We start from the raw sequence: 10,412 nt of genomic DNA, 5'->3' as shown, positions 1-10,412 counted from the left end.
GAACGCACTCTTTTTATTTATTTAATTTTTAAAAATATATTTTATTAATTTTTTACAGAGAGGAAGGGAGAGGGATAGAGAGTCAGAAACATCGATGAGAGAGAAACATCCATCAGCTGCCTCCTGCACACCCTCTACTGGGGATGTGCCCGCAACCAAGGTCCATGCCCTTGACCGGAATCGAACCCGGGACCCTTCAGTCCACAGGCCGACACTCTATCCACTGAGCCACAACGGTTAGGGTGACTCTTTTTTATTTTTAATTTTTATTGGTTTCAGAGAGGAAGGGAGAGGGAGAGAGAGAGAAACATCCTATATAATAAAAGCCTAATATGCAAATTGTTTAACTGGGAGTTCGACCAGGACTTGGACCCCTCGCTATGACGTGTGCTGACCACCAGGGGGTGGCGCGGAACATGGCGTGCGTCGGCGACGTGGCAGCGGGCGGTAGTGGAGGCACTGTGGGCCCCGATGGGCTCCATGAGAGCAGGACCGCGGCGGGATGGTGGAGCAGGTGAGGGGGCGGTGCCAGGCCACCGCGGGGTGCCAGGCGGGGCTGTGGGGCTGCGGGGTTGGGGGCACGAGCTGGGGCCTGATCCCTGCAGGCCAGGGACCTAACCGTTGTGGCCCAGGGACCCCACCCGTGCACAAATTCGTGCACCGGGCCTCTAGTCAGTGATGAGAGAGGATCATGGATCGGCTGCCTCCTGCACGCCCTCCACTGGGGATCGAGCCTGCAACCTGGGCATGTGCCCTGAATTCCCTGACGGGAATCGAACCCTGACCTCCTGGTTCCTAGGTCGACGCTCAGCCACGGAGCCACGCTGGCCGGGCCCAGCCCCCAGTCTTCATTTCCCTCAGCCCCCTTTGGCAGCGGAGACACCCCCCTTACACCCCGTGAGTCATTCTCACGCCGGGTCCCATCCGTATCTCCAGGGCTTTGGCATTTGTGACTCAAAAGCTCAAAGGACTCTCTTGTCCTCGAGCGCTGCTGTGTCATTTCTTCCACCAAGTAGCAGGGAGGGGTCCTCTGCCTGGGGACTCGGGGACTGGTCCAGGGCAGAAGGGAAGGTCGGAGATGGGGGAACCAGGGCCCCGTGAAGACGCAATGTGTTCTCCCCACGCTGAGCTGCCGCCTTCCTGGGGGACGCGGCTCCGGGCCAGCGTCTGGCCGCAGGAACGGCCACAGTGGTGGCGACCAAGGGGCCTGCAAAGCCTTCAGCTCGGAGGCGGGAGCCTGAGAATCCCACCGTCCGTCCGTCCGTCCGTCCGTCCGCCTGTCCGTCCGTGAGGAAGGGTTCCTCGGCACACTCGGCGGGCGCCTCCGACCCTGCCCCCAGATGCACCGGCACCCCTGGCCTCCTGCCAGCCGCTGGTGCGAGAACTTCCTGCTGCAGCCACACCAGCTGTTTCTGATTACAGGGCGGGAAGGGGACCGGCTTTCCACACCCTCTGCAGCCAGTTTCCACGGAGACCAATGCTCGCTCTTCCAGCCACAGGGCCCTCTCACTGGACCCAGGTCACACCAAGCTCGCAGTCACCCCAGGGCCTTTGCACATGCTGTCCACACCCCCACCCCCTTGGTCACTTGGGAACTTACCAGGAAGGTCTCCCCTGATCACCACCCTGTTTTAAATTGCTAACCCTCGCCCCACCTGGTGTGGCTCAGTGGATACAGCGGCAGCCTGTGGATTGAAGGGTCCCAGGTCCGATTACGGTCAAGAGGACATGCCCTGGTTGTGGGCTCGATCCCCAGTGGGGAACGGCAGGAGGCAGTCAAGCCATATTTTCTCATCCTTGATCTCTCTCTCTCTCTCTCTCTCTCTCTCTCTCTCCCTTCCTCTCTGAAATCAATCCTATATAATAAAAGCCTAATATGCTAAGTGTCTGGTCATCAGGTTGTCCGTTCAACCAATCAAAAGGTAATCTTACCGTATAATAGACAAATATGCAAATTGACCGCACCTTTGCTACGCCCAAGCCACGCCCACTAACCAAGCCAAGCCCACCAACCACGCCCACCAGGAAACCGTTGCAGGGACGTTGGGGTGTGGCAGAGCCCAAGGCCGGGAAAGCCTCAGGCAGAGGCTTTCCCGGCCTTGGGCACCAGCGGGGAGCCTGCACCGATCGCAGGAAACCACTGGGGGTCGGCTCCTGCGATCGGTAGCAGGGATGCTGGGTGCCGCCGAGCCCAAGGCCACTGCCTGGGGCCAAGCCCCGACCCTGAAAAAGGCAGAAGGCGGTGGGTCCCTGGTGCTGGCAGAAAACTGGTGCAGGCAGCCAGGTGAATGAAGGTCTATTGCACGAATCTTCGTGCAAACGGGCTACTAGTATGCTAATAATATTCTAAGGCCACTCAACCGCTCGCTATGATGTGCACTGACCACCAGGGGGCAGATGCTCCAACAGGTAGGTTAGCTTGCTGTTGGGGTCCGGCCGATCGGGACTGAGCGAGACAGGCCAGACACACCCTGGAGCCCTCCCCAGCCCCATGAACCAGTGGGGTCCCTCGGCCTGGCCTGCACCCTCTCGCAATCTGGGACTCCTTGGGGGATGTTGGAGAGCTGGTTTCAGCCCGATCCCGCAGGCCAGGCCGAGGGACCCCACAGGTGCACAAATTCGTGCACCAGGCCTCTAGTAACAATATTTTTTTTAAATTGCTAACCCTCCCTCCTCATCCTCCACTCCCTTCTTCAGCCTCTTGTTCTCGGAGGCATTGACCCACTGGCCGGCCCTGTGCATGCTCTGTCTTCTGACTCCCCGAAGGCAGGGCCTCTGTCTGTCTTGCCCCGTGCTTTCTGCAGAAAGGGTGGGATGCAAGGGCCCCCGCAGGAGCTCTCTCCCTTCTCCCCATTATCCACCCAAGCAATGAAGCCCAGAGAGGATCATGGGTCGGCTGCCTCCTGCACTCCCCACCCTGGGGATGGAGCCCGCAACCCGGGCGTGTGCCCTGACCGGGAATCGAACCCTGACCTCCTGGTTCCTAGGTCGACGCTCCACCATGGAGCCAGGCCAGCCAGGCCCAGCCCCTAGTCTTCATTTCCCTCTGCCCCACTTTGGGAGCTAAGAGACGCCCCCTTATGCCCTGCCATTCTCACGCCCCAGTCCCATCCGTATCTCCGGGGCCTGCGAGAGAGGTTAGGCGACTCACCCAAGACCACAGAGCTGCTAAGACGGGGAACCCCTCCTGGTTCATTCCAGGTAACGCGTGGCCCGCACACATCCCGCGTTTTTTCCAGCGTTCTCCGATGAACTGCCCCACGGACACCTCGGGCAGCGGCGGGCGTCCTAGGCCTTGAGCCACCCCAGGCGGGGGCTGCCTCTCCCAGCTCAGCATCCGCTGTGTGTGCGTGTGCATGGCCCCCTGGGAAGTATGAAATCAGGCCCTCTTCCCTCCCCGCGGCCCTCCCGTGCGCCTTCCAAAATACCCATCTGTCCCTGAGAGCTGCACCGAAGGATGAGGGGCGTACGAGAAGGAATGGGGCCCGGCCGGTGTGGCTCAGTGGATAGAGCGTCGGCCTGTGGACCGAAAGGTCCTGGGTTCGGTTCTGGTCAAGGGCATGTAAATCGGTGATAGGCTCCTCCCTGGCCCAGGCCCTGATCAGGGCGCATACAGGAGGCAACCCATCGATGTGTTTCTCTCTGTCTCTCCCTCTCTCTTCCACGCTCTCTAAAATCAAGGGGAAAATACCCTCGGGTGAGGATTAAAAACAACAAAAAAAATGAATGGAGCCTGGCTGGCGTGGCTCAGCGGTTGAGCATCGACCTATGAACCAGGAGGTCACGGTTTGATTCCCGGTCATGGCACAGGCCCGGGTTGCGGGCTCGATTCCCAGTGTGGGGCGTGCAGGAGGCAGCAGGTCCATGATTCTCTCTTCTCATTGCTGATGTTTCTATCTCTCTCTCTCCTTCTCCCTTCCTCTCTGAAGTCAATAAAATATACAGTATATTTAAAACAAACTGTGGACTGAAGGGTCCAGGGTTGGATTCCAGTCAAGGGCACATGCCTGGGTTGTGGGCTTGGTCCCCAGTGGGGGGCCTGCAGGAGGCAGCCAATCAGTGATTCCCTGTTATCATGGATGTTTCTATCTCTCTCTTCCTCTTCCTTTCTCTCTGAAATCAATAAAAATATATTTTAAAAATAAAATAAAATAAAACAAACAAACAAACAAAAGAGCCCTAACCGGTTTGGCTCAGTGGATAGAGCGTCGGCCTGCGGACTGAAGGGTCCCGGGTTCGATTCTGGTCAAGGGCATGTACCTTGGTTGCGGGCACATCCCCAGTAGGGAGTGTGCAGGAGGCAGCTGATGGATGTTTCTCTCTCATTGATATTTCTGATTCTCTATCCCTCTCCCTTCCTCTCTATAAAAAAATAAATAATATATATATATATTTTTTAAAAAGAATGAATGGAGGGTGAGTCCCCCCGACCCCTCTCTAGATTACACATTTCTCACAGGCAGCATCTGTATGTGATACCTCATGCAGCCCCCCGCCAACCCCCCCCCCCCCCAGTACCTGCCTCTGGGTTTGTAAGAGGTGACCAGCTCCATTTCCAGCTCAAAGCTGTGCAATCGCCTGTTCCCGCCCAATCCCCCGTTGTACCCCCAGCCTCCACCCCAACGGCTGGGGGTCCCAGAGCAGGTGCACCCAGAGGGCGGGGCCCACATCCCCAGGACAGGATGGGAGGGGCTGCCACAGACCTTCTGGGCTCAGTCACCTCCCCCAGAGCAGCAAAGAGCAGTTCGGGCGCCCGCCCGCCCGCCCGCTGGCTGACAGCTGAGCAGGGCGGCAGCCCCCGCTGAGCCTCACAGCCTGCTTCTTGCTTAATGAGCCTCTGGAATCCGGGCTGTGGTTAAGAGCCCACGGGGGAGGGACCACCTACTGGTTCTGAAAACCTCACGTGGCTGCTCCGTGGATGACGGGCTCCCCGGGCAGCCGCGCTGAGATGAGAAAAGAGGAGACACACACACACACACACACACACACACATGGGCTCCCCCACGGCACCGTTCAGAAGGGCAGGGCGGGAGGGTTCTGGGCTGGCTGGAGGTGGGCACAGTGAAGGGTGACCCTAGGGCGGGGGTGGGGAACCTCCGGCCCAGGGGCTGCACAAAACCCGAGAAATCGTTGGGTCTGGCCCTGCCAAAGCACGAGGGGTGAGTTGATGATTTAAATGTTTCAGCAAATGTAACAGGCTGATTTTTATTTTATTTACTAGAGGCCCAGTGCACAAAAGCCGTGCACAGGGTGGGAGGGGTGTCCCTCAGCCTAGCCTGCACCCTCTCCAATCCAGGACCCCTCGGAGAATGTCCGACTGCCAGTTTAGGCCCGATTCCACATGGACTGGCAGTCGGGCATCCCTCTCGCAATCTGGGACCGCTGGCTCCTAACTGCTCACCTGCCTGCCTGCCTGATCGCCCCTAACCACTCTGCATGCCTGCCGGATTGCCCCCAACTGCTCTCCCCTGCCAGCTTGATCGCCCCTAACTGCTCCCCTGCCGCCCTGATTGCCCCTAACCACTCTCCCCTGCCAAACTGATAGCCCCTAACTGCTCTCCTGCCAGCCTGATCGCCCCTAACTGCTCCCCTGCTGGCCTGATCGCCCCTAACCACCTCTGCCTCAGCCCCTGCCACTGTGGCTTTGTCTGGAAGATGTCTGGTCTAATTAGCATATTACCCTTTTATTAGTATATGTTTTATTTTTTAATAACTAACTAATTAATTTATTTATTTATTTAGTTAGTTAGTTAACCTTCCCCGGAGGATATTTTTCTTTTTTTAAAATATATTTTTTTATTGATTTTAGAGAAGAAGAGAGAGGGAGAGAGAGATGGAAACATAAATGATGAGAGAATCATTGATCAGCTGTCTCCTGCATGTCCCCTACTGAGGATTGAACCTGCAACTCAGGCATATACCCTTGACTGGAATCGAACCTGGGACCCGTCAGTCCATAGGCCGATGCTCTATCCACTGAGCCAAACCAGCTAGGGCCCGAGGATATTTTTCCATTGATTTTTAGAGAGAGTGGAAGAGAGAGGGAGAGACAGAGAGAAACATTGATGTGAGAGAGACACATTGATGGGTTTCCTCCTGCACACGACCTGACCAGGGCCTGGGCTGGGGAGGAGCCTGCAACCCGGGCACACTGGGAATGAAACCGTGACCTCCTGGTTCATAGGTCGATGTTCAGGCCGCCGTCTGGGGGATCCGTGCTCTTCGCTGACAGTGGAGGCAATTGTGGCTCAGAGAGGTTGAGCCACGTGCCCAAGGTCACACAGCTGGGAACTGACAGTGTGCGGGGCTTGGGGAGAACCGAGGAGGCAGGAGCTGTTTCTCCCGGATTTGGGGGAACTTGGGCCAGGAAGAGAGAGGACATTGCACCTTCGAGGCCAAAGATCCTCCGTCACAGACTCTGCGGCTCAGCAAGATCCCGGGGGCGGTTGGGTCCCACACACCCCTGAGCCCCAGCCCTGGTCTGAGTGGGGGCGGGTCTGCAGGACACACGGACACAGATGAGCATTGGGATGTGGGCCACATGGTCCCTGGGTCCTCAGGATGAATCCAGGCCATTCTCAGAAAATGTCACTCGGAAACGGAATGGCTTCGCCGAGCTGCACGCACCGCCGACCTACACTGAGCGGCCAGATGATGATGATCTCTGAACACATAATAATCTGGCCACTCAGTGTGTATATAGCTATATCTCCTATCTAATAAAAGAGTAATATGCAAATTGACCATCTCTCTAACACAAAAAATGGCTGCCCCCATGTGGGCACAAGATGGCAGCCACAAGATGGCCAGCAGGGGAGGGCAGTTGGGAGAAACCAGGCCTGCAGGGGAGGGCAGTTGGGGGTGACCAGGTCTGCAGGAGAGGGCAGTTAGGGGTGACCAGGCCTGCAGGGGAGGGCAGTTAGGGGTGACGAGGCCTGCAGGAGAGGGCAGTTAGGGGTGATGAGGCCTGAAGGGGAGGGCAGTTAGGAGCAATTGGGCTGGCAGGGGAGCAGTTAGGCATCAATCAGGCTGGCAGGGGAGTGGTGAGGGGGTGATCAGGCTGGCAGGCAGAAGTGGTTAGGGACACTCAGGCAGGCAGGCAGGCAAGTGGTTGTGAGCCAGCAGTCCTGGATTGTGAGAGGGATGTCCCAGATTGAAGAGGGTGCAGGCTGGGCTGAGGGACACCCCCCAGTGCATGAATTTCGTGCACTGGACCTCTAGTATATATATATTAAAGGCCCGGTGCATGAATTCGTGCATGGGTGGAGTCCGGCCAGCCTGGCCAGGGGAGGGGACATAGGCGGTTGGCCGGCCTGCCTGCTGATCGAACTCCTGGTCGAGGGGACAATGTGCATATTAGCCTTTTATTCTATAGGATACACACTGAGTGGCCAGATTATTATGCGTTCAGAGATCGTCATCATCTGGCCACTCAGGGTAGATGTGGTGCATAAAGCAGATTTAAAGGCAGCGAGACGGATCGCCCGCGGGCACGGTTCTTATCCCGCAGGAGACGGCGGGAGCCCCTGGGATGCAGGGGGGTCCCCAGCCCTCCAGGAAGTCGAGCTGACTTAAGGAAAAGCAGCTCAGGGTGGCCGTGAGCGGGTGAGGAAGCTGCAGGGGGATCCTGAGATGCTGAGACAGGAGGTTGGACCGGGCCCGGGATCGCACCTGCCAGGTGACCTGGCTCCTCGTTCTTCCCAGCGCCACAGACCAGCAGTGACTTCCCAGAGAGGAGCCGAGATGAGAAAGGCTTTATTTGCTCGGCCAGCGTGGCTCAGTGGTGGAGCGTCGACCTAGGAACCCAGGAGGTCAGGGTTCGATTCCCGGTCAAGGGCACATGCCCGGGTTGCAGGCTCGATCCCCAGTGGGGGGCGTGCAGGAGGCAGCCGATCCAGCATTCTCTCTCATCATGGATGTTTCTCTCTCTCTCTCTCCCTCTCCCTTCCTCTGATATCAATAAAAATAAATATATTTTTAAAATGTTTCTGTTGCCCAACTGGTTTGGCTCAGTGGATAAAGCATCGGCCTGCGGACTCAAGGGAACCAGGTTTGATTCCGGTCAAGGGCACATACCTGGGTTGCGGGCTTCATTCCTGGCCCTGGCCAGGGCACGTGCAGGAGGCAACCCATCGATGTGTCTCTCTCACATCAATGTGTCTCTCCCTCTCCCTTCCACTCTCTCTAAAAATAAATAGAGCCCTGATGGTGTTGCTCAGTGGATAGAGCGTCGGTCTGCGGACTCAAGGGTCCCAGGTTCGATTCGGTCAAGGGCATGTACCTTGGTTGCGGGCACATCCCCAGTAGGGAGTGTGCAGAAGGCAGCTGATCGATGTTTCTCTCTCATCAATGCTTCTTTTTTTTTTTTTTAATTTCTTTATTGATTAAGGTGTCACATATTTGTCCTCATCCCCCCATTCCCATCCCACATCCCTCCCCATGGATGCCCCAACCCCCTGTTGAACTTAACCATTGGTTAGGCTCTTATGCATGCACACAAGACCTTTGGTTGATCTCTCCCCCCTCCCCCCACCCTCCCCTACCCTCCCTCTGAGGCCCGATAGTCCGATCGATGCCTCCTTGTTTCTGGTTCTGTTCTTGTTCATCAGTCCATGTTGTTCATCATTTCCCCTAGATGAGCGAAATCATGTGTCACTAGAGATATACTTATAAGAATTGAATGTGCGACGAGCAATAATAGTTATGCTGACAGGCAAATGAATCAGTCTGTAGTGAGTTTCTTTCTGGACCAACAGTTCTTTTGAGACCCAATATCAATGTCCACCAGTTCCTTATGAGTACATGTCGGCACTGACCCCTCAGCTCTGGATGGTGGACAAATGGTGGTAATGCAGGTCCGACTCCCTCTGGTTTGGTCTCGGCCGGACCCAGGGGCACTGATTCACCCGGATCCAGGGGCCCACGGCCTCACCCGGACCCGGGGCCAGGCTCACCCGGATCCAGGGGCACACGGCCTCACCCGGACCCGGGGCCAGGCTCACCCGGCTCCAGGGGCCCGCGGCCTCACCCGGACCCGGGGCCCAGGCTCACCCGGCTCCAGGGGCCCGCGGCCTCACCCGGACCCGAGGCCCAGGCTCACCCGGCTCCAGGGGCCCGCGGCCTCACCCGGACCCGGGGCCCAGGCTCACCCGGATCCAGGGGCCCGTGGCCTCACCCGGACCCGGGGTCATCAATGCTTCTAACTCTCTCTCCCTCTCCCTTCCTCTCTGTAAAAAATCAATAAAATATATTTTAAAAAAACCAACCAAGATGTCACCACAGTCAAGGCCGCGAGGAAACGAGCCGCGTGGAACGGGGGGGGGGCGCGTGTACGAGTGGCCTGAAGCGGCCCCAGGGTCCCCGTGGAGGTGTCTTGGCAAAGGAATCATGCTGAGCTGAAGGTCCGCCCTCCTTCCAGGAGGCTCCGTGTGTGGGCAGGTGTGAAGCAGGGGCTGGAGCAGCAGCTCTGGGACCTCGCCTGTCCCCCCGCTACACCCGCCAGCCCCCCCCCAACCCCGCCCCCTGCCCCCTGTCCCCCCTCCCCGCCCCCGCGTGTCCAGGTGGGCAGGGCCGATGCGAGATGGTCTGTGTCTCTGTCCACCTGGGGAGGCGCCAGGGTCGGCCCAGCAAGGTCACGGCGGGGGGTGAGGTCAGCATGTTTTGGGGGAGCCATCTGTGCTGGGACCGCCTCCTGCCCCCCCAGCCTCTCAGAGGCTCCGTGCTCACCTGCTCTGTCCCCGTCTCGCACCTGCTCCCTCCTGAGTCCCAGCTTTCAGGGCGTTGAGAACACACAGTGGCAGCCCGGCCGGCGTGGCTCAGTGGTTAGCGTCAACCTTGAACCAGGAGGTCAGGGTTCGATTCCTGGTCGGGGCACATGGCCGGGTTGCAGGCTTGAGCCCCAGTGTGGGGCGTGCAGGAGGCAGCCGATCCGTGATTCTCTCTCATCATGGGTGTTTCTATCTCTCTCTCCCTCTCCCTTCCTCTCTGAAATCAATAAAAATACACACTGAGTGGCCAGATGATGATCTCTGAACGCATAATAATCTGGCCACTCAGTGTCTATCCTATATAATAAAAGGTTAATATGCAAATTGTCTCCTCGACCAGGAGTTCGACCAGCAGGCAGGCCGGCCAACCGCCCATGTCCCCTCCCCCTGGCCAGGCTGGCCAGATCCCACCTATGCACGAATTCATGCACCGGGCCTCTAATATACACACACACACACACACACACACTGAGTGGCCAGATTACTATGCGTTCAGAGATCATCATAATCTGGCCACTCAGTGTATATTTTTAAAAAGTACCTACAAGGTACATAGCCCAGAGCCTGTCACACATAAACCTTCATTAAATATGAATCAGCAGCTCTTGCCAAGGGAATGGAGAGGCTAGTCTGAGAGAAAGTCAG

This window comes from Cnephaeus nilssonii, assembly GCF_951640355.1.
Source record: "Cnephaeus nilssonii genome assembly, chromosome: 24".
Lineage (NCBI taxonomy): Eukaryota > Metazoa > Chordata > Mammalia > Chiroptera > Vespertilionidae > Cnephaeus > Cnephaeus nilssonii.
This window is presented reverse-complemented; position numbering follows the sequence as displayed.